The sequence below is a fragment of the Gossypium arboreum genome, chromosome 10 (genome assembly GCF_025698485.1).
Source record: "Gossypium arboreum isolate Shixiya-1 chromosome 10, ASM2569848v2, whole genome shotgun sequence".
Taxonomy (NCBI): domain Eukaryota; kingdom Viridiplantae; phylum Streptophyta; class Magnoliopsida; order Malvales; family Malvaceae; genus Gossypium; species Gossypium arboreum.
Genome location: NC_069079.1, coordinates 124609663 through 124636883, shown reverse-complemented (window position 1 = coordinate 124636883; position 27221 = coordinate 124609663). Strand labels below are relative to the sequence as shown.

The 27221-nt window shown below is 35.6% G+C and overlaps 2 long non-coding RNA genes across 2 annotated transcripts; one reads left to right on the top strand and one right to left on the bottom strand.

Moving 5' to 3' along the window:
• Nucleotides 1-8752: 8752 nt before the first annotated feature.
• LOC128282262 (uncharacterized) lies at nucleotides 8753-9616 on the bottom strand. The gene is made up of 2 exons (XR_008272483.1): nucleotides 9415-9616; nucleotides 8753-9046 (listed from the first exon to the last, which is right to left on the bottom strand). It is a non-coding gene; the product is annotated as an uncharacterized LOC128282262 (long non-coding RNA).
• A 16492-nt stretch (nucleotides 9617-26108) lies between these two features.
• On the top strand, nucleotides 26109-26885 carry LOC128282261 (uncharacterized). Its single transcript, XR_008272481.1, has 2 exons — nucleotides 26109-26266; nucleotides 26625-26885. It is a non-coding gene; the product is annotated as an uncharacterized LOC128282261 (long non-coding RNA).
• The last annotated feature ends 336 nt before the right edge of the window (nucleotides 26886-27221 follow it).

Below are 27221 nucleotides of genomic sequence, written 5' to 3'. Positions count from 1 at the left end.
TGACCCTTTTTCAACTCGATCCTTAACCTTTTAAAATTAAACTGTTTTATATATTCTACTTATTATATATATATATATATATATATTATTTTAAACAATTTTATATATTATTTATTTTAGGTTTTTTACATATTAGTTCTTTTAAACTATTTTATGTATTATTTATTTTAAAATTGCTTTGTAATATTCATTTCAAATTGTTGTATTATACATTGTTTTAAGTTATTTTATACTTTTATTTTAAGTTTTTTGTATTAGTTATTTTAAACTCTTTTACATATTATTTATTTTAGATATTTTATATGTTATTTACTTTAAACTATTTTTATATATATATGATCTATTTTAATTTTTTTATATGTCATTTAGTTATACCATTTTATATGTAAACTACTTTCAAATACTTTTAATTATTCATTATAAACCTTTTATTATTATGTTTTTTAAGATTTCATGTGTTATTTATATTAAACTATTTTATGCACATTTTTCATATACTATTTGTTGTAAATTTATTTTATTTTAAAGCCTTTTATATGTTAGTTTGAATTTTTTTATTTTAAGTTGCTCTAGATATTATTTTATTGTTTTGAATATTAATGATTTTTAAATTGCTTTATATTTTTATTTTAAATTGCTTTTATAGTATCTATTCTAAACCTTTATATATATATATATATATATATATATATATATATTATATTTAAAATTATCTTATTATTTGTTTTAAGTTGTTTTATATTATTATATCATTCCTATGTTTATTAATGTTGATATTAAAAATGATGTACGTCATGTGAATATTGCCATTACATATTATTGAAATTATTTATTTAGCATCCTCATATTGTTGACATTCATTAACTTTGCATCTAATTCGCGTTTTATTATTTCATGCTCTATGTTATATTTTTGTTTTATATCACTTAAATTGCATCGTGTATGAAGTTCGAACGTATTCATCCAATATAGATCATTTCGTTTTTAGTTCAAACAAAATAATGCACATCGTTAAATGTCATGCTTGTTATTATTCAAAAGGAAAATCTTCAAAATAAGGTAATATTTTGCGTTTCAGGAATTCGAGAAATCGTACCCTAACTTACCGGGTTTCAGTTTTATCGTTAAACCTAAATGGCCAAATATTCTTTTATGTTTCAAAACACACGAAGTTTCAATAAAAATTAAAGGCAAGCTTGTTCCCAAAGATTTAAACGTCGCATCCTAACTTACGGGATGTGGCATCTTGCTATCTGCCTTTGATGCTCGTTTCCACCTAATTCAAGCTTGTTTTTATGAACATTAGTAAAAAGGGGATCGTATTTCAAAATCTTTTCAACTCTCGACATTAAGACGTTAATTAATCAATTAGGTATCAATCTTGGGCATGACGAGGGTGCTAATCCTTCCTCGCACGTAACCGACTCCCAAACCCATTTTCTCAAATCTGATAGACCAAAAAAGAAACTGTTGTTTTAGTAAATCGAAATATTTTATTAAAACGACTGAATTTCTAGGTGATTTGATCACACCTAAATAAAAAGGATTGGTGGCGACTCCCTTTTTTTTGTTTTCAATTTAAAACTAAGTCAACGACCCTTTCAAAAAAAATGGTTTCGACAGTACGGCTTGGATAACAAAAAAAGCAGGCTCAAAAGGTTCTTGCTGGAAGAATATTGGTTAATTAAGATTAAGGATCTACAGCAGTTGGGTTTAAAGAAATCAGTTTCTGATCACATACCAATTTTGTTAGCAGATGCTAAAATCGATTGGGGTCCTAGGCCATTTAAGTTTATCAATGGGTGGTTAAAGAAAAAGGAATGTGCGGGCTTGATAGAGGCAGAATGGAATAATATGGGCAGTTTGAATGGTCAAGTTGCAAGAAAGTTGAGAAAGCTTAAAGGGGTCTTGAGAAAGTGGAATTAGAATAATTGTAATGTGTTGGAAGATAGAATTGTAGAGTGTGAAGAAAGGATTAAGGTGTTAGATGAAATTAGTGAACAAAGAAGACTGAGTGAGTGTGAAATGGAGGAGCTTAAAAGATTGAATTCGGATGTTTGGGACGCAATGAAATTCAAAGAATCGTTATGGCATCAGAAATCTAGAATGATATGGTTGAAAGAAGGCGATGTGAACACAGCTTTCTTCCATAGAGCTGTTAAGATAAAAGCAAAGAGAAAGATTATATATAGAATGAAAATTGGGAGATTTTGGTGTAATGAACGAAGAGAGTTAAAAAAGAGAGTGTATGAATTTTTTTAAAATCATTTCCAGGGGCATTTGAGGAATTGGAGGATGGAGATGGAGCTTAATTTTAAGAGCTTAAAGGACACTAAAGTAGAGAAGCTAGAGGAACCTTTTTCAAGAGAGGAGATTAGAGAGGCAATTTGGAGTTGTGAGGAATCGGAAGCTCTTGGTCCGGATGGGTTTAACATGTGTTTTTTCAAAAAATGTTGGAATACTATTAAAGATGATCTGTTTAGAATGATGTCAGATTTCTATAGGTCTAGGAAGCTTGAAAGATCCATCAATAATTCGTTTATTGCTTTAATTCCTAAAATGAAAAATCCGAGTGAGATAGCTGATTTTCGTCCAATCTGTTTGGTTAGTTCTCTTTATAAAATTTTTCAAAAGTTCTCTCTAGTAGATTAATGGTGGTTATAGGAGAATTGGTGAGTGAGACACAATGCGCCTTTATTAGAGGGAGGCAGATTTTTGATGGTATCCTAATTGCTAATGAAGTGATACATTCGATAAAGAAAATGGAAGGAATTGGGGGAAATTTGATTTCCAAACTAGATTTCTCCAAGGCGTTGTTGGGATTTTTTAGAATTAGTGTTACGAAAGATGGGTTTGGGGATCGATGGATTGGATGGTCAATGGAGTGTGTTTTTACAGCGAGAACTGCTATCCTTGTAAATGGATAGTCTACAAATGAATTTAATTTTGGCAGAGTGTTGCATCAAGGAGATCATTGATCACCATTCCTTTTCATTCTAGTAACGGAGGTACTACACTTATTGCTGGAAAAAGCAGAGATGTTGGGGCTTATTGTAGGTGTTCAAGGTGTTAATCCGGATCAAATGATTTAGCATTTACAATTTGCAGATGATACGATTTTGTTTTTAAAGGCGGAGGAAAAGGTGGTGGAAAATATGAAATTTATTCTTCGTTGTTTTGAGATATTTTCGGGTTTGAGTATAAATTTCAAAAAATCGTGTATTATGGGTTTGGTGTGAATGAGGAATTTCTTTATCGCATGGCAGCTATTTGCAAATGCAAGATTGGGGTATTACCTATTCGTTATTTGGGTATACTGTTAGGAGCAGATCCGAGGAGAGTTGCTACTTGGGAGGTTGTGGTTGATAGATTTAGAAAGAAATTGTCAGGTTGGAAATGTAGAGCTATGTCGTGGCCTGCTAGGATAGTATTGATAAATGCAGTGTTATCAACTCTGCCCATCTACTTCATGTCACTATTTCAGGCACTGGTGTCAGTAATTAAAAAAATAGATAAAATAAGGAGAAGCTTTCTGCAGGGTAGCTTTGATGGCAAACGAAAAATGGAGAAAGTTAGTTGGAAATAGATATGCAACCCAAAAGAAAATGGTGGAGCCGGAGTGGTTAATCTTGTAATAAAGAACAAAGCCTTGTTAGCAAAATGGAGATGGCGTCTTGCGGTTGATAAAAAGGCTTTGTGAAGAAAAGTAATTTTAGCTAAGTATGGCACTAATGTGAAACAATGGCGATTTAGTGAGAGTAAATTGAAAGAAATGTCGACGATTTGGAGAGGGATAGTGGAGAATTCGTTGGATGCTAGGGTGGCTACATGGATGGGGGATAAAGATTTTAGTTGGAAGATAGAAAATGGAAAGGCTACGTTGTTTTGGGTGGATAAATGGTGTGGTAATGTTCCTTTAAAATAGGATTTCCCTAGACTTTTTCATTTACCTAAAATAAAAAATGGTTTGGTTTTTGATTACTCGTTCAATAATGGTTTTTGTAATGTTAAATGGGAAGAGCTATTTGTACGATTTCTGTTGGATTGGGAATTGAAGATTCTTTGTCGTCTCATTGAAAAGGTGAGTTGTGAGGTCTTGATTCCGGAGGTGGAGGACTAGATATTATGGGCGCACGATATTAAAGGTGAGTTCTCAGTGAAGCAAGTATCTAAACTACTGCTTGAGGGAGATGGGGATGATTCCATTTTTGCCTTTGATAAAATATGGAAATTAAAAGTCCCTCCTAGAGTGCGTAACTTTCTTTGGTTGCTAGCTTTTGATAGAGTACCTACAAAGGATTTCTTTATAAAGAGAGGGGTAAAAATACAAGCCATATTGAATGCGTGTCCTTGATGTAATTCGGAACTCAAGAGGGCGGACCATTTGTTTTTAATTGTAATTTTATTGATGGGTTTTAGAGGAGGATTTTTAATTGGTGGGACGTTGGATGGAAAGTGGTGAACAACTTTGAAGAATTTTACTCGTCATGTTTCAAAGTGAAGTTTGTTGGTTCTTGCAAGAGTTTGTGGTTGATTGCAATTGAGGCGTCTTGTTGGTCTATTTAGTTTGCAAGGAATGAGATGGTGTTTAAAAAGAAAGTGTTGTCAATGGGTACGCTGATCTTTCATTCCAAGATGACGGCATTATTATGGGTGAGAGCTGCTTTCGACGAGTGTAGCACCCCAAACCCGGCCCAGAAGTTATGGCCAGATCCGGCATGGCACATCAAAAACGTAAAAAAAAAATTCAATTCTAAGTCCAGAAAATCGTACTTGATGTTCAAAATATTAATTCATTAAAGGTTAAAGTGAAACCAGGTAGGAAACCGGAAAAGAGGTGGTGAGTCCATCGGACTGCTTAAGTACCAAGCTCCCTTCGGATCCAATCCTAGACATGCATACCGCCATTGCCACACCTTAACGTCATGGATATTTCTAGGAAACCGATTTGATTAAGTCATTTTTAGGAAAAGTGATTAATTTTGGAAAATACTTTCATTGCGGAAGCTTTGCTTGTTGTCGTGTTATTTTGAAATCAATTGTTGTTTTTGAAAACGCGCCATAAAGCTATCCAATTTCAACAGTTAAAATAAGTATTACCTATCTTAGTAATACATATTAAAACCATCAAAAATAATTAAGTGGCCATATTACATTTAAAAGCCCAAAAACTTCAAACGTAAATAAAATGATGTCCAGTTCACGGAAGAAAATCAAACTTTCGAGCGGGTGGCCACTCAATTCCTCACGACTCCAAGCCCACTATGGTTGGGGATTTCTGCGTGGATGAAAATAAAAGGGGTGAGTTTGGGAAACTCGGTGTGTAAGGAAAACCCATTCAAAGCCCAAGTCGGCTCAAGCCCATTGGGCCTAAGCCCATTCAGTATAAAGTGGTACTGGGCGAGCCCTTTTCAGATTACAATAAACCGGGCCTTAGCCCTTATTCAGATAACAAGATGGCCCATAGGCCCATTTCAAAATACATGCAACATCAGTAAACATATGCAAGCCCATTTGGGAGACTACTCAACCCACCAACCACTACACTCCACCGTACCAGCCATACACTCCATGTGGGAATAGCTCAACCCACCCATTTAACACTCCACAGCTTTGACCTTTGCTGCTCGATTATCATAGAATTGAGGCAAAGCCTCCAATCGTGGACAAGCCACTTTCAAGACTTCCTCGTCAATATCCCGGTCCATGCATCGATAATAACAACATGGCATGCAGTAAATAACAACAGTCAAACATGCATTTAGGTCAATTTAACCCTAGGGGTATTTCTATAATTTATCTCCTAGGGGTAAAACTGTAAATTTTCTACTTTTAAAGGTATTTCAGTAATTTATCTATTTTAGGGTTTTTCATGCATATTCCTACCTTTCACGTACTAATAGAATCACTACCGAGGGTTCTTACCGAATTGGGCCCGTTGGCCCATCATTCCAATTTTGGCCCATTAAGCCCAAAAATATCGAGGGCACAAAAATCATGCACTTTGCAGTCCAAATATTGCAGCTTACCAAAAACATTAATCGATTTACCTTACGAGCATTCACACACTCGCAAATCTACAAAATACTGGTTTTCAGCATTTTGGCTTTCCGGCTTTTGCCGATCCGGACTAAGAAAGAGGGTGTTAGTTACACACTGTTTATGACGATATCTTCGTGAGATCCACACACGAACCGCCTACAATTGGATTACTAACACGTTAATCTAACTATTCAAATATGAACTACGTATTAACCCCTTACAATGTTCGGCCAACCACACCTACAGATCATAGTAAGCTTATAAGAAATCAATAAGCAACTCATTAACAATTTTTTTGTCAATGTTTACCACATAATCAAAATTTCACTGCAAGCTGTCTTCCTGAGCAACAGTCACTAAATCATTTATAACTGGATCTACGAAACTCCAAATCAAGTGCCGTTAATTTTCCCTGAAAATAGACTCATATATCTTCTATCCATAAAATTTTCAGAATTTTTGGTTTAGCGAATCAATACCATATTTTTCTCAAAGTTTCCCATGTTTCACTGTTTGACTAATCTGACCACTCTTCATTACGAATCAAATTTCTCATTGTACAGAATTCAAAATATGTTCTCGTTTATCCATTTGAAACTAGACTCATTAAGATTTAATTACATAATTTATGCAGCATTTAACTCATCTCCCACAATTTATGGTGATTTTCCAAAGTCACATTACTGCTGCTATCCCAAGCAGATTTATTACCAAATCACTCTTTCACACATAACTTGCATGCATGTTATTTAAACATGTATATCACCAATCAATCATCACATATCTATGATTTTACTTAAGTATAATCTCCATTTCATCATTTTAAAGCACAACATGTTAGCCGATTTTTCCCTTTAGCATCTAAGGCACATGCATGTTCATTTGTTTGGCTCAACTTCACCTATCTTCCATTTTTCATCAAAAGAACATGAAATAACAACCATTTTCTTCATTTTAATTCATGACCAAATGCTCACAACACAACCAAAAACCAAAATATGCTTCAAGAGTTAAGATAGAATCAAGAAGAACTCATGAACATCAAGATAGAAGCAAACTACCATGAACTTACCTTCAATTTTCTTCCCCAAGTGACCGAACATTCAAGAGCTTTCTCCTCTCCTTTCTCTTCTCTAACTTTAGGCTATGATGAACAAAGATGGACAAAACTTTGTTCTTTTCACCCATTTTTCTTTTAATAAAACTTCATATTTCATCCATTTAATTCTTTAATACAAAAGACATGAAATTCTTATCATGAAACATTTACCTAACCCATTATCATGAAACATTTACCTAACTCATTATCATGGAACATTTACCTAACCTATTATCATGGAACATTTACCTAACCTATTATCAATTTGTATCAATTTGTACCATAAATTATGGATATCAAGTGTACATTTTGTCTACAACAACATGATGGCTGGCCACTTCATGTAAAATGAGAGGTTTGTCATGCAAATCCTCCTATTTTACACTCCTATATATTTGGCCACTTCAATTTAGCCTATAGCATTTTCAAACATTTTCACATAGGTCCTATTTCATAATTTCACTCCTTTTTTCTTATGGAACAAAAATTAACTAAAATTATCGGGTTCTATCTTAAGCTTGGGCCTTCTAGAGGCCCACTAACATAATTAAACCTATGCCAACATTCACAAGATTCTCGAAAATTGGGGCGTTACAACGAGTGCATGATTCAAGAGAGATTATGGTGGTTTTGTCCGTATAAGTACAGTCTTTCTAAATCTATCTCAAGAGGTTGGTGTTATCCTTTTTTTATATGATGAATTCGAGAAATGAGCCAGTTTAGTTGTATGCTATAGTTTATTTATAGGTATTAATGCTTTCATTAGTGATGGTAATACCTTGAGATACCCTCTTCGATCAATAGAATGTTGGCTATTATAATTAGTTTATGTCGATTATGTATAATACAGTGCAATCGATGTTGTTACATTGATGAAAGTAAAAAAAAAAATCTTAATTAACCAAATTATAAATGAAGGATTCCTAATAATTTAACAAAATAGTTAATAAAAATATTGTTAAAATTTTTAAAATAAATATTGAGATCTAATAATTCAAAAAATATATATCAAACAAATTTAAAATTAAATATTTCTAGTAATCTAAAAATACAAAATAAAAATAAGATTTTTACAAGTTTAAAAAGAAGAGATAATAATCTAAAATATAAAATCTAATGATACGATAAAAATAAACAACTTTACTCAACTTAAACAAAGAAGCCGAATTTTCTTTCCATCATTTTACTTAATCTTTCCTCGTTTTTCTTCTATTTAATCCAAACATACTATAAGTGATAAGTTGTTACTTATCATTTTCACACCTTTTTATTGAAAAAATTATTATTTGTTTTCTTTATGAATTATCAAATGTTCTTAAAAACTAAATCACTAAATAATATATATTTTTAATATTTTACTATACTTTTATAGGATATATGTCAATCATTGAACTTGCTCGTGAAAGTACCAAATATTATTATTAAGAGAATAACTTATATTAGGATGATTCTAAAATTTTAAATTTTAAGCACCAATAAAATAATGACACCTTATTAATTTTTAGAGAAATAAAATTAATATGATACAAGATTCATCCATATTCAATATATTCTCTAATCCAATTTATTTAATATATTAAAGAAATTAGATTAAATAAATGTTTTTAAACGTTTTAACTAAAATTAAATTGAATTAAAAAAATTAGATTAAAAATGTACAAGCCCAATGTTGCCCGGGCCCATAAACAAATAAAATATAACAGCCCAACAAATAATTTTACAAGCCCAAACCCAATAGGCCTAAAACTAAACCCTAACCCAGCTAATCTTAAAAATTTTCAGCAAGCCCCAAGCCTCCAGCCGCTCCCCCTTCTTTAGCCACCGCTTCCACCATTGGCCTTCCCACGCATGCCGCCTCGGCCACCACGCCCCTAACCGTCGCCTCTTCCACGCGTCGCATGGCACCTGCAACAGAAACAAATACAAGGGCAAGAGAAAGCATGCGAATGATGGGAAAAAAATAAACAAAGGAACAAAAAACAAAAAATATAGAATGAATGTTTGGTAGATCGGCTTTAAAAAGCCCGAATCTATCATTTGTGTAAAAGGGGGGTCTTTTTTTTCTTTTTCTTGAAAAAAAAGGAGATTGAAACGCATGTTAAGCAATCAAAAAAACAATATACAAGTAAAAAGGTTGAGATCGATTTCTTGTTTTCGTTTTCTATTGTTTCCTAGTCTTTTTGTTATTTCATTTTATATTTGATATTATTGTTTCTTATTTTCATTTTTTAAATCTGTTAAACAAAATAAATAAAAAAGGAAAAAAAAAGTACCTTTCCGTCATCGGAGCCTCCTTTCTCCGGCGTGCATATCGGGCCAAGGGACGCCTTTTGTTCTCATCATTCCCGAGCCATGAGCCACGATGCGTGGAGGCGCGCGGGACGCCGATGAGGCCCTTGAGTTGGCCAAGCAAAGGAAATAGAAAGGGTAAGGGAGAGAGCAAAAAGCTCTCTGATTGTTTTTTAAAAAAAAGGGTGCAGAAATGAGTTTTAAAAAAAAATCTGGTTTACATAAACTTGTTTAAACGGCACCGTTTGGGTAAAAGGGGTAGGGTTTGTGCATTTCAGCCTAAAGTGACCAACCCTCTTCATTTGTGCTACTGTTCATTTAGACCCTGTTTATCCCTTTTTTTTTACTTTTTAAACATTTTGCCCAGGAATTTTGTACCAGTTGCATTTTAGTCCGTATTGAAGCACCGTGTTTTGGGGATTTGGGTTATTTATGGTTTTAATCCTTGTATGTTTGCGCACTTTTTATTGTGGTCCTTAATGATGTTTTGTAGTTTTATTTGCTTGTAAATTATCCTTTTCACTTTATTTTCGTTTCAATCAGGTCCAAGCTTCCAAATATCGAAAATTACCATTTTTTAGGAGAAAATTTAAAGAATAAATTGATTAAGAAGGATATTCAAATACTTAAATCGAATAAAAAAACGAAACCCAGTACGGTAGGGCACGTTTTGTAAAACGATTAAGTATAGAAAATTGCCTTTATTAAAAACTATTTGGGAATAAGACGTTGAATAAAATACTTAAATCGAATAAAAAAATGAACCCAATACGGTAGGGCTCGTTTTTTTAAAACGATTAAGTATAGAAAATTATTTTATGTTAAAACAAGTTGAGAATATATTATGGAATAAAAGAACTAAAACGATTAAAATTTGGGAGAAAAAAAATGATAAATAATGATGGATGACATAAAAATGATAATATGAGAATCATGCTAACCCTATATTAATAAAAAAATTAAAATGGAAACAACAATAGTCATAAATATGATAATATAATAAACATGACAATAATAGCAATATATCAATAGTATTACTAAATATAGTAACAATAGTAAAATTAAAATAATAACGATGCTAAGCTAACAATAATGATAAATAATAAATAATAATGAGTATAATAAACTATATTTAAAATAATTAACTTTCAATAAAATAGATAAAAAATGAATATCATATAAAGATAATAAAAACCCAAAATAATAATAATGTACAAAATAATATATAAAAATATTTTAATTAAATATTATACAAGAATTTAGAATAATACTACATAAAATAGAATTTTTTTAAATATTCTTTACAATTGAAACAAATAAATAAAATAAATAATAATAATAATAATAATAATAATAATCACAATGAAGTAATCCAAAACATATGTTTAAATAAATTTTAAAAGTTGAATGCTAAATAAATTAAAGAAATCTTGAATTATACATATAATAATAACAAAATAATTAAAATAAAAATAAAATAAAAGGACAATTAATAAACAAAATAAGCAGTTGAAGCCAAAATCAGATTCAAATGTAGAGCGCGAAATTGTAAGGACTGAAAAAGCAAATAAACCATGCTCCAAAACACTTCACCCATGCACAGCCAAATTAAAAAAGATGCAAATTTTAGGAAAATTTTTAAAAGACAATAAAATATGAATTAGGCCAATTTAGGAGTGGACTCAAAGGAGGGGGATTAAAAGTGCAAATTCCCCATTTAAAAAGCAAATGCGCGTGGACCAAGCTAGCCACTAACTTTTCCCTTCCCAATGCTACTGATTAACATTTACTACTCTAAAAAAAAACTATCTTGAAACCCATTTGTTTTTTTTTTTTCTTAAAAACCTCATGCTCTCCAATCTCTCATTCTCCCTTGCTTCCTCATGAAATACTAGCACCCCGGCCCTCCGCTCGCGTCAAAGAAAGCCTCCGACAAGGACTCCGTAAGCTTCTCCTCCTTTCTCTTATTATTTATGTACAATAGGGAAAAAAATCGAAGAAAAGGGCAAATAAAATCAAAAGAAAAATGAGGCTTTTAATCACCTTCAACAAAAATCGTTGCTATATCTCTTTGTATGTGTTGATATTGTTTTTATCTTCTATTTTTCAAGGAAAAAAAACAGAAATAAATTACAGCAAAAACTCACCTTCAAAAAAAAAAATCTTCTAGTTATTCTCACTGATTTTGTGTTTCTTTTTGTATATCCAAAAAAAAAAGTTCCCCCCCTCCCGTTACAAAAAAATGAAGGCTTTATAGCCAAAATACAAACAGTTTCTTCTTATCTCTTTGCTCAAGTCGCAGGTATAACGGACGTGGGTCGTGCTTGGTGGTGGAGAACATGGGTAATAAAAGCATGGAGGCAGTTGGAGGCTAGGGTCTTGGCTGAAGATGTTTTGGGGTTTGTGGGTTAGGGTTAAGTATTTGGGCTTCAAAATTGGATCGTTTTCATTTTGTTTTTAATTTAATTTTGGTTCTACTTTTGATCTTTAGGGGTTTATTTTTGGTTTAAAAAATTCGGGCTTTAAAGGTAAATGGGCTCGGGCAAAATTTGGTACCCACAGCTACCCCTCTTTGCTCGTTGTTTGTGTAACAAGAACGAAGCAAAGACATTAAGGAGCCAATTTTGCCCGATCTTGCTGATTCCTAACTCCTTGTTGTTCATCTTGCTCAAGTAGCCATATTCCATCCCACTGCATCTTCAGGGGTATAGGAATTAACATTTTCGATATACTCCAATAAGTTTCAGAGAGAAGAGATTTGTATCTTCAATCTACTCTACTGACACATGAAAAAGATAATAACAAGTCACTTCAACCTGTTCCACTACTGCTTAGGGACACAAGGTTTGTATCTTCAACTTGCTCTCTGCAACTTCAGAGAAACAAGTTTTGGTATTTTCGATCTGCTCCACTACTGCTTAGGGAGATAAGACTTGAAACTTCAACCTGCTCTTTGCAACTTCAGAGAGATAAGGTTTGCCATCTTCGATCTGCTCCACTACTACTTAGGGAGATAAGACTTGTAACTTCAACCTGCTCTCTGCAACTTCAGAGAGATAAGGTTTGCCATCTTCGATCTGCTCCACTACTGCTTAGGGAGACAAGATCTTGTAATCCTCCAGCTTTTTACCCTACTACTTAGGGAGTTAAAGCCTGCTCATCATCTTCGATCTGCTCCACTGCTGCTTAGGGAGATAAGATCTGTAATCTTCAGCTTGCTCCACTGCTGCTCAGGGAGATAAAGCTTACCATTTTCGATCTGCTCCACTATTGCTTAGGGAAATAGGATCTGTATTTTCAGTCAGTTACCCTACTGCCTAGGGTTTAAGACTCACCATCTTTGATCTGCTCCACTATTGCTTAGGGAGATAAAGATCTGTCATTTTCTCGCCTATTACCCTACTGCTTAGGAGATTAAGGCTCATCGTCTTCGATCTGCTCCACTGCTGCTTAGGGAGATAGGATCTACCGAAATTTAATCTGTTCCACTCCTGCCAGCGCGATGAGATCTGCTAAAATTTGATCTGCTCCGCTCTCGCTTTCAATGAAGATAAAATCTACCAAAATTTGATCTGCTCCGCTCCTCTCAAATAAGATCGATTTGTAGTTTTCAATTTTGCTAAATTGTCCATTGGGGAATCTGTCTGTAGAATTGATTTCCTAGGGTATGCTTAAGTCAAATGATTAGGATGTCATGATTAATATAAATCAAATGCTCCTAACTAAATGTATTATGAATGACATTTGTATGAATGCAGAATGTTATGAGAATGATCCCTTTTTACACGTTTGGGCTGACATTACTCGTTGTCTGTTAAGGCTATCACTTCACTGACATGGGTCTTCTCGTTCAGCTGATACTTTACGATAGAGAACTCGTAGAAACAATCCCATTTTTTCAACTGGCTTACCCCAATATAACTTCAAGGTCTAGTCCATCATACTTCTGGCTGGCACCATCTTCAAACTCTCTCACTGCAACTCAGGGGAATATAATATGATTCCTCTTCAACCATTCCCCTCGCAATTTAAGGGTATAAGATCTGAATCTTCCTCCATTAATTTGATTTGTCACACCATTTCTTGGGTGTCATGTTCAGATGTGTAGGTCTGATATTTGTATGGACGCTGAATATCATTTTTCTCTCGAGAATAAGCCCCTCTTCAAACTTGGGTTGACATTGCTCGTTATTCATCGAGGTACCTCTGATAAACAAAATCCTGAGAAGTGTACTAACTTAGACCCCTCCTATCCATATTCCCCGTACTTAGGCTTGGAGAGTTCTGAACAATAGTCCTGTTTCCGGTTCTTGTAACATTAGAAGCTTCCAAAATAATATACAAAATCTATTTTGAGAGAGTATTATTAGTCTATTAATCGTCATTTCAATGCAAAAAATGCTCAAAAGAAAAAAATAATAGGCTAATAGAAAATTGTTTAGGAACATAGCTCCAAAAAAAAATGTTAATCCAATATGGCAAATATCATAAGAAGAAAATTTATTGAGACCATATCTCAGGAAAAATAGAGTCAAAAAATAAATACAGCATGGGTAAGATATGAAACTAGGTGCCCTAGATATCACAGTCTGAGCTTCTCTATACGGACACCTTGAGGCCTATTTTGAACTCAGCATGTGTCTAGGAGATCTAGGGTACTTTATCGATGCCCCAAGATGTAGCATACCTCTTCTCTGACAATTCAAGCATAGCGAAAATACCATCTGCCTTTACCTTCGATCAAAATTTGAATTGCCCTTTTCGAGTTTTCAATTCAAAACCTCATTGGTCACAAGGTGCCCTTTGCGGGTTTTCACCTTGGCCTCTCCCCCTTTTCTTTTCTCTTTTTTTTTTTTAAGCGAAGTACTTCTTAACTGAATCTGCATTGACTGGGTTAGGTAAGTTCCCGCCATCCATCTCAGCTAATATCAACGCTCCTCCAGAAAAGGCCTTTTTTACCACATACGGTCCCTCCCAGTTTGGCATCCATTTCCCTCTAAAATCCTTTTGTATAGGAAGAATCTTTTTTAACACCAAGTCCCCCTCATGGAACACTCTAGGACGAACCTTCTTATTGTAAGCTCGCATCATTCGCTTCTGATACACTTGTCCATGATGTATGGCTTTTAGCCTCTTTTCCTCGATCAAATTCAACTGATCATATCTGGATTGGACCCATTCTGCTTCATCCAATTTTAACTCCGACAACACTCGAAGGGAGGGGATTTCAACCTCAATAGGCAAAATTGCCTCCATTCCATAAACCAATGAAAAAGGCGTTGCCCCAGTAGAAGTTCTGACAGATGTACGATAAGCAAAAAGAGCAAATGGTAATTTTTCATACCAATCCCGATAAGTCTCAACCATTTCCCCACAATCTTCTTTATATTTTTATTAGCTGTCTCAACTGCACCATTCATCTTCGGGCGATACGGCGATGAGTTATGATACTTAATTCTGAACTGACTGCAGACCCTTGCTATCATGCTATTATTCAAATTCAACACGTTGTCCGATATGATCCTTTCTGGCATGCCATATCGACATATAATCTCCTTCTTTAAGAACCTGCTAACTGTTGACTTTGTGACATTGACGTATGAAGCAGCCTCTACCCATTTGGTGAAATAATCAATGACCACAAAAATGAACCGATGACCGTTAGAGGCTTTTGGCGAGATTGGTCCAATGACATCCATGCCCTACATTGAAAAAGGCCATGGGGAAATCATAACATGAAGCGGGGAATGAGGCACATGGATTTTATCTCCATAAATTTGGCACTTATGGCACTTCTTGGTGTAACTGATGCAATCTCCCTTCATCGTAGACCAGTAGTACCCAAATCTCATGATCTGCCTAGCCATTGTAAACCCATTGGCGTGCGTTCCACAAACACCTTCATGGACTTCTTCCAGAATCTTCTTCGCTTCCATAGCGTCAACGCACCTTAACAATATCTGATCTTTCCTCCTTTTATACAGGATCTCTCCATCTAAGATATAATCATTAGCGAGCCTTCTCAACATTCTCTTGTCATTTTCAGTAGCCTGATCGGGGTATTCACGATTCTTCACATATCGCAGAATGTCATGATACCAAGGATGGTTATCTCTCTCCTCTTCTTCGTCTATATTGCAGCAATGAGCTGGAGCATCACAAATACTCATCTGAATTGGCTTCATATCATCTTGTTTATTTATTCTGATCATAGAAGCTAATGTAGCCAGGGCATCGGCCATCTGATTCTCATCACGTGAGAGACAAAAGAAAGTGACATCATCAAACTGCTCAATTAATTCCAAAACTAACTTTCGATAACTGATCAATTTGGGATCTCTCGTCTTCCATTCCCCTTTGAGCTGATAGATCACCAATGCAAAGTCTCCATATACCTCGAGCACCTTGATTTTACGATCTATGGCCGTACGAATTCCCATGATACATGCCTCGTACTCTGCCATATTATTTGTGCAGTCAAAATCCAACCTGCAAGTAAACGGATAATGATCTCCATTTGGGGATATCAGAACTGCCCCAATTCCATTGCCAACTGCATTTGATGCTCCATCAAAATTCAGTTTCCAAGAAGAATTTTCGGATGTGTCTTCCTCGGTAGTTGCCACATACATTAAATCTTCATTGGGAAAATCAAGGCTCAGAGGCTCATAATCTTTTAGGGCTCTACTAGCCAGAAAATCTACTATGGCACTTCCTTTAATAGCCTTCTGGTTCACGTAGACTATGTCAAACTCAGAAAGCAGAATTTTCCATCGGGCCATCCTTCCACTCAACGCAGTTGATTCCATCATGTACCTTAAAGGATCTAACTTCGAAATTAACCACGTCGTATGGTACAACATGTACTGTCTTAATCTCCGAGTGGTCCAAACCAAAGTGCAACATAAATTTTCAATTGACGAGTATCTCATTTCACACTCAGTGAATTTTTTACTGAGGTAATATATCACCTTTTCCTTCCTTCCGGTCTCATCATGTTGCCCAAGCACACATCCCATTGAACTGTCAAATACTGTTAAATACAATATCAGTGGCCTATTAAGACTAGGCGGCGTCAGCACTGGAGGGTTGGACAAATAATGTTTAACTTTGTCGAAAGCTTTTTGGCACTCATCATCCCATATACCTGGATTGTGTTTCTTAAGGAGACGAAATATAGGGTCACATTTCTCTGTTAGTTGTGAAATGAACCGGGCAATGTAGTTTAATCTTCCTAGGAAACCACGAACTTCTTTTTGAGTATGGGGTGGAGGCAGTTCTTGTATAGCTCTGACTTTGTCCGGGTCAACTATAATTCCCTTTCCACTGACAACGAAACCCAGTAATTTTCCTGACCTGGCTCTAAAAGTACATTTCGTCAGATTGAGTTTAAGTTGAAATTTCCTGAACCTCAGAAATAACCTCTTTAAGACTTGTAAGTGCTCATTTTCTGTTCGAGACTTTGCAATCATGTCGGCAACGTAAACCTCAATCTCTTTATGCATCATGTCATGAAAGAGGGTTACCATAGCCCTTTGATACGTTGCTCCTGCGTTCTTCAAACCGAATGGCATCACCTTGTAACAAAACGTTCCCCACAGGGTTATGAACGTAGTCTTTTCCATGTCTTCAGGATGCATCTTAATCTGATTATACCCCGAGAATCTATCCATAAAAGAGAATAGTGAGTAGCCTGCCGTATTATCTACTAGGGTATCAATGTGAGGCAAAAGGAAGTTATCCTTTGGACTAGCTTTGTTTAGATCTCTGTAATCCACACACATCCGCACTTTTCCATCCTTTTTAGGGACGGGGACAACATTAGCTACCCATTCTGGGTAATTAACCGCTCGTAAGAAGCCAGCATCAAATTGTTTCTTGACCTCTTCCCTTATTTTCACTGCCATAGGGTCTCATCCTTCAGAGCTTCTGCTGTACGGGCTTACACTTCTCTTTTATAGGGACACGGTGTACCGCAATATCGGGGTTTAAACCTGGCATATCTTGATACGTCCATGCGAAGACATCTTTGAACTTTCGCAATAATTCGATAAGATCCTGTCTTGTTTTCTCATTGATGCAAATGCCAATTTTCACCTCCTTTCCTTCTTCCAAGGTCACGCTTCCAATTGTCTCCTGGTAAGGCAGAATCTGTTCCTCTTCCCGCTCTACCATCCTCAACAAGTCTGGAGATAAACTATAATCCTCGTCATCTTCAAAATCCAGAGATCCCTCTAAGTACAACCCTTGCTCAAAAAGAGATTCAGGGTCCATATCAATACTACTCGTGTCATTGATATTTGGGGACCTGTTACAAATATGAAAGAATGTCCAAAAATGAATCTAAGAATAGTTTATTTGTAACACGACAATGAATGAAAAATAGAACCAGATATTTGCTCAAAGAGTGATGAAAATGGATTTCTCTATTGAAATAACAATGTTTAAACATGAGCCTATTTCACGAAAAATTCTTATTGCTCTAGGCCAAAACAATAAGTATGTTCTGAACATTACTTTGAATTTGCTTTAAAAATTACAGAAATCTCTTCTGCAGTCCAATTGTTCAGCACATTTCCAGGCACGTAAGGGCAAATACCTAGTAAATTTCCTTCTTCCACGTTCTCTCCAAATATAGCATTAATGCTCAGGCTATCGAACATGTCTTTAAAATATTCTTCCCTTGTCATCCCGCTCTCCAGATAAATCATTCCTCCTGACACAAAAGTTTCGGATATGTGGGGAAAGCTCATCGGCTCCCATTTGATTTCTGCCCCACTTAAACGTGCTCTTCGTCTCTCTTGTCTCTTCTCTGCTTCCTTCCTTTTTTGTTTTGCATCCGGCTTATATCCCAAGCCAAAGCAATCCCACTTATCAGTCAAGACTGGTACCTCGACCCGTCCATGTAGATACTTTCCGAGTCCTCTTCCAGGCAATGCTCTACTTCCAACCATCAGTTGTAAACCCATTTTCGTAGCACTGGACACTTTGGGTATCAAGATCTTACTTCCCTACATAATAAAAGTGGCATTCACAAACTCCAACGAATGAAAAGAACACTCCAACGCCTCATCATCCTTCTCAATGTATGGTGCATCACTGGTAACAGACGCAATAATATCTTCTTCAGCATTTATTGTTATCAATCGACCCTCCATTATCAATTTCAACTTTTGATGCAATGATGACGGTCGCTCCCTTTGCATGAATCCAAGGCCTCCCTAACAGGCAATTATAGGAGGGTTTAATGTCCATTACTAGGAAATCTACCTCGTATGTATTCAGACCAATTAAAAGAGGTACTCCGATCCTTCCCATCACCTTTCTTTCAGTCCCGTCAAATGCTCTCACCATGTTCTGACACATCTTCATGTGAGAGTTGTCTATTGGTAGCCTATTCAATGTAGAAAAGGGTAAAACATTCAGCGCTGACCCATTATCAATTAGAACCCCCAGCACAGTATACCCCTTACAACGGGTAGTGATGTGTAAGGCCTTAGTAGATCTCCTACCCCCCGATGGTATTTCATCGTCGCTGAATGAGATGAAGTTGTCTGCGCTTATGTTATTGATAAGACGGTCTAGCTTGTTTAATGTGATGTCATTCGCAACATAGGTCTCATTTAACACCTTCATTAATGCGTTCCGGTGTATCTCTGAGCTTAAAAGCAAGGTTAGTACCGAGATGCGAGCTGGCTGTTTGTGTAGCTGCTCCACGACACTATATTCACTGTATTTTAGGAATTTCAAAAATTCCTTTGCCTCATTCTCAGCTATTGGCTCCTTAACAGGTAGCTCATCCCCTTGCTTCAATAAAGATTTCCCTTTTACTAAATCGGCTTTAGTATAGAAACCTACATTCTGGGCTTCCCCTTGCGTGTTGACCTGGTTCTTCCCTCCCGGGATTGTCACATTACAATTATAGCTCCAAGGTACCCTCTTGCTATTCTTATAAGGGAAAGCAACGGGTTTCTGTATCACTATTCTTGGTGCCATTTTCAATCCAACTTCATTAATCTTTGGCTGTGAAATAATTACTTTTGGCCGATTAATCTCACAGTCTTTTCCTAACGACCCTCCTTCCGAGGTGCATACATCTCTCTCTTATACATATTTAAAGAATTCCAACTCTTTGTTGTCCATTAGTTCCTGTATTAGGGCCCTAAATTCATCACATTCTTGGATCTCATGATCCTTCTCATCATGGAACTCACAATAGTTCCCCATTTTCTGAGATCTATTTCCCGAACTCTGCGTGATTAACCCTCTCTTCATTATTTCCTTCCAAACCTCTCTCAATGGTGTTCTTACTTCAGCCACAGTCATTCTAAATCTCTTCCCGGTATTCTCAATTACTTCATTTACCCCCTTGTAGGCATGATTGGGTAACGGATTTTCCCCGCTAGATGATTCATCAAATTTTATGATGCCCATTTCAAGGAGCTTTTCCACTAACCTCTTAAATGTGGTGAAATTTTCTATCGCATGTCCTGTGATTCCCGCATGGTATTCGCATTGGACATTTTCGTTGTACCACTTGGGATACGGAGGTTGCATCGGTTTCAGATAAACCGGGGATACAACATATGCATTAAATAAAGTTTGATATAACTCCTTATACGACACTGGAATGGACGTAAACTGGAGTTTTTCTGTATTCCGCTTTGTATCAGACTCTTGCTTTGATGAGGCTTGCTGACTCGCGTTTACTATTCTCGGTTGATTCACAGTGATCGGTGTTGCATAACTCCTACTTACATTGTTTACTTCATTTTCTCTCTTTCGTGGGACTGACTTCTTGGTGCTCTCCCCCGCTTCTATCTTTCCACACCTTATTGCATTTTCTATCATCTCACCGGATATTACTATATCCGAAAAACTCTTGGTTGTGCCTCCTAGCAAGTGATTGATGAAAGGTGCTTTCAGGGTATTGATAAACAACATAGTCGTTTCCTTCTCAAGCAGTGGCGGTTGAACCTGCATAGCGACTTCTCTCCATCTTTGGGCATATTACCTGAAACTTTCGTTCGGCTTCTTTTCCATACTTTGTAAAGTGATTCTATCAGGTGCTATATCCGTCACGTGACCATATTGCTTCATAAAAGCTTGTGCCAAGTCTTTCCATGAACTAATTTGGCCTCGATTCAATTGGTTATACCATTTGGCATTTGCCCACCAAAGCTATCTTGGAAGCGATGGACTAATAACTGATCATTATGGATATATCCTGTCATCCTTCGACAGAACATTGTAATGTGAGACTCAGGACAACTGGTCCCGTTGTATTTCTCAAACTCCGGCATCTTGAACTTTGAAGGAAGTACTAGGTCTGGGACCAGGCTCAGATCCTTAGCATCAATCCCACCGTGATAATCAGCATTCTCTAATACTTTGAACTTCTCCTCAAGCCACTTGCAACGGTCCTCTAGCTGCTTTGGGATCTCCATTCTCGCCTTTTCCACTTCTACTGCCTCATCGAAATCGGGGACCCTAGGATTCACCAAATTATCCTCGGTGTTAGAGCTTGAGCCTATTGGGAAATTTATAGGGGCTGAAGTACCAGTTTGACATGGAGGTTTAATGTTAATAGATACCCTAGGTTGTGGCGTTTGAATGCACACCGGGGTAAAGCCTGGGGGAATAGAAGGGTCCTCATCATTGTTTCCGGTTCCAATTATAGGACTCTTTCCTTTATTCGAAGCTCCAGCCAACATTTGTGCAAATTGGCTCATCATGTTTTCCTGGGATTCTAACATCTGATCTCTCATGTCTTGTTGTATTTTAGCTAACTGCTCTTGCATCTGTATATGTAGTTGCTCTCGTATTTCCTTCTGTATCTGTTCCAATTTCTCTAATCTTTGGTCCATAGCTCTCGTTTTCCTTCGCGTATTATAGTGGTGCTTAATCGGTGAACTTTCGCTAGTTTCCAGATTAACTAAAATAAATTTTAATCAATTAGAGATCTTTTTATGAAAGCTAATGCATATGATATGGTGTAAATGCAAATGCATGAGATGAATGCAAAAAGAAGACGTCAATTCTGATTCAATTCCATTTAGAAAACTTTACTTCAGAAAACAAAATCCCTTACATAAAACGGATTACATATATGGCTTAGCCCTAATGCTCAAAGTCTTCACTTTCCTAAGAAGGGAGGCTAACTCCTGCCCTCGTTCTGACACTAACTCATATTTGGTACTCAGCACATCTGCCTGAACTGCCAGAGTCTGTAAGTAATCAGCCACTTCTTGTATTTGGATTATAGCTTCGCCCATTAGGTAATCTCTATCCCGAACCTGATCTTGAGATCAATGAAGCTGCTCGCTTAATTGACCGTTATTTGCCTCCAGTCGTTCAATTCGGAGCTCACAATTCTGAAGTGTAGACTCAAGCTCTTCTACTTTTCTTTTCAGATCCTCGATCTTGCTTAAACTGGCCTTTAATTCAATCACCGAGTTACGACTTCGATGCTGGTGTAGTGTTTTCTCTAACTCAGCTACCCGGGCCCTTAACACCTCCTTTTCACTTTGACTATCATCCAAGCTCTTCTCTAACCCAGCCTCTCGTGCCTTAGTATCATGGAACTTCTTCTTCCACTGATCAGTTTTAGCCTTTTCTTCTTGAATTTCTTGCCTCCACTGTTCAGATGTCTTACCTAAACCAGCGTTTTTTATTGAAGCTCGATACTTCTTGTAATATTCCTTCAAGCTAGCAAGATCCTCTTCAACTTTTCTCTTTTCTTTTCTTAAATTCTCGGCCTCCGACTTCTGGACATCAACATCTAACTTCAAGTATACCTTTTCCTGCTCCAACCGTTCTATTTTCTTTTCTAACTCTGAACTTTTCTTTTTGAAGTCTTGCCTTATAATTTCCAACTCAGAGGGAACCACTCGTAGATATTCCTCTAACGGTCCAGCATCTTCTAGGTTTGGCCTCAGAATGTTATCATTAACCCTTCTTCTCCGCCACCCGTTATACTCAAGGGTCACCATCGGGTTTACAGCAACTCCTTCCATCTGGTAGGTTCGGTTCTAGGTGTTACAAATCTCTCTAACCTTTTTCTTGTAATTATCCCCTTTATAACAAAACTCGCTCTGAGCCAGCCCCTGTGTTGCAGGTATGAATTGCCTCGACCTGTATTGCCTCAATACGAGGAGAGGGGCATAACCAATGCCCCCCAAATCCCTAACAAATAAACCCAATCATAATCTCCATACCTAAAAAGAATCTTACCGGGAACCATCCAAGGGGCTCTCCACTCGATGTCCTCCTCTTGAAGATTTTGCAGTATCGCCATCCATCTCTCCTCTGATATATCGTCCCTCCTCAACGTAGCCGCAATTTCCTTCAAATGAGAGAAATTTTGGAGGAAGGGTTGATAAGAGACCTTCTCCGCCTTCCAGAAATGGCTATTGAACCAAACTAATAAAAGCTGTGCACATCCAATAAATCTGCCTTCGCCCGCTCTTCGGCATGCATTCAAGGATCTGAAAGTCTCAGCTAATATTGCAGGAACAGGTGTGATCCCTTTACCAAGTTGGTCAAATAAATTGGTAACTGCTTCGTCTATATGCCTTAAAGCCTTAGGGAAAACCACCAACCCATAAACACTCAAAGCAAAGACGTCAACTCTTCTCTTCATATCAGGATGCGTCAGAATCAGCTCTCTCAAACTTACCCAAGGGATACACTTCCCATCCCCCTTCTACTGGACTCGAGCCACAACCCACTGCTCACTCATCCCGGTAATATTTATCAATCTCTTGACGAAAGTCGGGATATTTATATTTACGATTCTAGAATAAATCTTGTCGGTTTGAAACTTCAGACATCGCAGCAAAGCCGTATATTCTTCTATAGTTGGTGTTAAATCCACCTTTCCAAAAGTAAAACAGCTGTAAGCAGAATTCCAGAATTGAGCCATGGCTCGGAACAAATGCTTATCTACCTTAATATCAAGAAGATAAGACATATCACCATTATTATGATAGAATAACTGCTTCATCTCACCATCCCAATGACTCTATATCTCTTTCAGCTCTCTAAGATCATTTTGTGCTACACTAATATGGGTAAAGTCCCAAAACTCTGATGTATACCCCTCCGCCAAACTGTCACCCTTCTCTAATTGTATATTCTCTGACCATTTCTGGGTAAACGCATTATATTCCACTTTATCAGAGAATCCGCTCTCCATGGCAAAACTTTCTATTTAGTAACTGAATCGTAAATCGACACCTTCTTTTATGGTGAAAATGATATGCAATCACTGTTAAAAAATAAAAATAAAAATAAAAAACAGGTCAGAATCATGTATATAAAAATCAAAGCAATCAAGCACCTACTTCGGCAACCGCTATATCTCGGTGTAGTTCTACCTAAGGCAGGCTCCTAAGGCATACTATATGTGGGTTGGTTCTAGAATAAAGGTACCTGAACCCACAGATTCCTTGATCCTCACCCATTATAGGCTCATACGGACCAAGTTCAGTTCAGGGGAATACATTTCCCTATGACCATGCGGAGGTGAAAACCTCACGAAGACATAGGTACGGATGTATTCCGAAAGCGATCCCTTAGCCCATGCGGAGGTGAAAACCTCACGAAGGCGTAGTTTCTCACTCCCACTTAAGAGGTGCGATCCCAACGGTCATGCAATATGGTGCGAAAGCATATCAAAAGTAAAATCAACAAGGACACAGAAGATGCAATGCAAAAATCGTGGAATTTTAGAAAAACAAACTTCAAATTTCGACAAGATGACAGAAAATAATCAATTTACAGCTCGACTCTCTTTATATGTCCCCAGTGGAGTCGCTAAGCTGTCGAAACCATTTTTTTAAAACGATTAATCGACTTTTGAAAACGAAAATTCGGAGTCGCCACCAATCCTTTTTGTGGTGTGATTGGGCCACCTTATAAACATTTTGGTCTACGAATTTTGAGAAAAAAGGCTCGGGAGTCAGTTACGTATGGGGAAGGATTAGCACTCCCAATACGCCCAAAATCGGTACTTCATTGATTAATTTATGTCTTAATGTCGAAAATTAAAGATTTGAAAATATTTTAAAGTACGATAATCCTTTTTGAAATATTTGAGTAAATTAAACATGAGTTAAAGACCATCTCGCTTCAAGGTAAAACATCACATTTAGTACAGTAGGACATATCGTTTTTGACCTTCGATTATGAGCTTGTCTTTTATTTAAAAATTCGAGCACTTTTATTTTTTTTAAAAAGGGGTATTCGGATATTTAAATCAAACGTAAAGCCACAACCCAGTATGGTGGGGCATAATTTTTCGAATTTTACAGAACACTGCCTCCACTTTTCAAAACTTGTAGAAATTTAATAAGAAGGATATTCGAATATTTGAATCGAACAAAAATCGAGACCCAATACGGTAGGGTACAATTTTCCGAGCTTCCAAATATCGAAAATTACCATTTTTTAGGAGAAAATTTAAAGAATAAATTGATTAAGAAGGATATTCGAATACTTAAATCGAATAAAAAAACGAAACCCAGTACGGTAGGGCACGTTTTTTAAAACGATTAAGTATAGAAAATTGCCTTTATTAAAAACTATTTGGGAATAAGACGTTGAATAAAATACTTAAATCGAATAAAAAAACGAACCCAATAAGGTAGGGCTCGTTTTTTAAAACGATTAATATAGAAAATTGTTTTATGTTAAAACAAGTTGAGAATACATTATGGAATAAAAGAACTAAAACGATTAAAATTTGGGGAGAAAAAAATGATAAATAATGATGGATGACATAAAATGATAATATGAGAATCATGCTAATCCTATATTAATCAAAAAAATTAAAATGGAAACAACAATAGTCATAAATATGATAATATAATAAACATGACAATAATAGCAATATATCAATAGTATTACTAAATATAGTAACAATAGTAAAATTAAAATAATAACGATGCTAAGCTAACAATAATGATAAATAATAAATAATAATGAGTATAATAAACTATATTTAAAATAATTAACTTTCAATAAAATAGATAAAAAATGAATATCATATAAAGATAATAAAAACCCAAAATAATAATAATGTACAAAAATAATATATAAAATATTTTAATTAAATATTATACAAAAATTTAGAATAATACTACATAAAATAGAATTTTTTAAATATTCTTTACAATTGAAACAAATAAATAAAATAAATAAAATAAATAATAATAATAATAATAATAATAATCACAATGAAGTAATCCAAAACATATGTTTAAATAAATTTTAAAAGTTGAATGCTAAATAAATTAAAGAAATACTAAATTATACATATAATAATAACAAAATAATTAAAATAAAATAAAATAAAAGGGACAATTAATAAACAAAATAAGCAGTTGAAGCCAAAATCAGGATCCAAATGTAGAGCGCGTAAATTCATAAGGACTGAAAAAGCAAATAAACCATGCTCCAAAACACTTCACCCATGCACGAGCCAAATTAAAACAGTATGCAAATTTTAGGAAAAATTTTAAAAGACAATAAAATATGAATTAGGCCAATTTAGGAGTGGACTCAAAGGAGAGGGATTAAAAGTACAAATTCCCCATTTAAAAAGCAAATGCGCGTGGACCAAGCTAGCCACTGACTTTTCCCTTCCCAATGCTACTGTTTAACATTTACTACTCTAAAAAAAACTATCTTGAAACCCATTTGTTTTTTTTTTTTTGTTTTTTCTTAAAAAAACCTCATGCTCTCCAATCTCTCATTCTCCCCTTGCTTCCTCGCCGAAATACTAGCACCCCGGCCTTCCGCTCGCGTCCAGCAAAGCCTCCGACAGTGACTCCGGTAAGCTTCTCCTCCTTTCTCTTATTATTTATGTACAATAGGGAAAAAAAATCGAAGAAAAGGGCAAATAAAATCAAAAGAAAAATGAGGCTTTTAATCACCTTCAACAAAAATCGTTGCTATATCTCTTTGTATGTGTTGATATTGTTTTTATCTTCTATTTTTCAAGGAAAAAAACAGAAATAAATTACAGCAAAAACTCACCTTCAAAAAAAAAATCTTCTAGTTATTCTCACTGATTGTGTGTTTCTTTTTGTATATCCAAAAAAAAAGTTCCCCCCCCCCCGGTTACAAAAAAATGAAGGCTTTATAGCCAAAATACAAACAGTTTCTTCTTATCTCTTTGCTCAAGTCACAGGTATAACGGACGTGGGTCGTGCTTGGTGGTGGAGAACGTGGGTAATAGAAGCATGGAGGCAGTTGGAGGCTAGGGTCTTGGCTGAAGACGTTTTGGGGTTTGTGGGTTAGGGTTAAGTATTTGGGCTTCAAAATTGGATCTGTTTTCATTTTGTTTTTAATTTAATTTTAGTTTTATTTTTGATCTTTGGGGGTTTATTTTTGGTTTAAAAAATTTGGGCTTTAAAGGTAAATGGGCCCGGGCAAAATTTGGTACCCACAATGCTTTTTCCATTTTACTTTTATTATTATTATTAATATCACTATTATCATCATTATTATTATTATATTATAATACCTCTTTATTATTATTATATTTTCCTTTTTTATTTACTCTAAGTTATTATTTTTTTACATTAACTAATTTAATATATATGTATTTTAGCACATTTATTTTATTTATATATCATTTACTCTTATTATTATTTCATCATCTATTCGATTTATAGTTTTTTTAAAAATAATCTCTAACATTTAGCTTATTTATTATTTCCTTTCTTATTATTCGTTTGACGATTTATTTTATCTTCGTTTTTATCGTTATCATTCTCATTTGTGT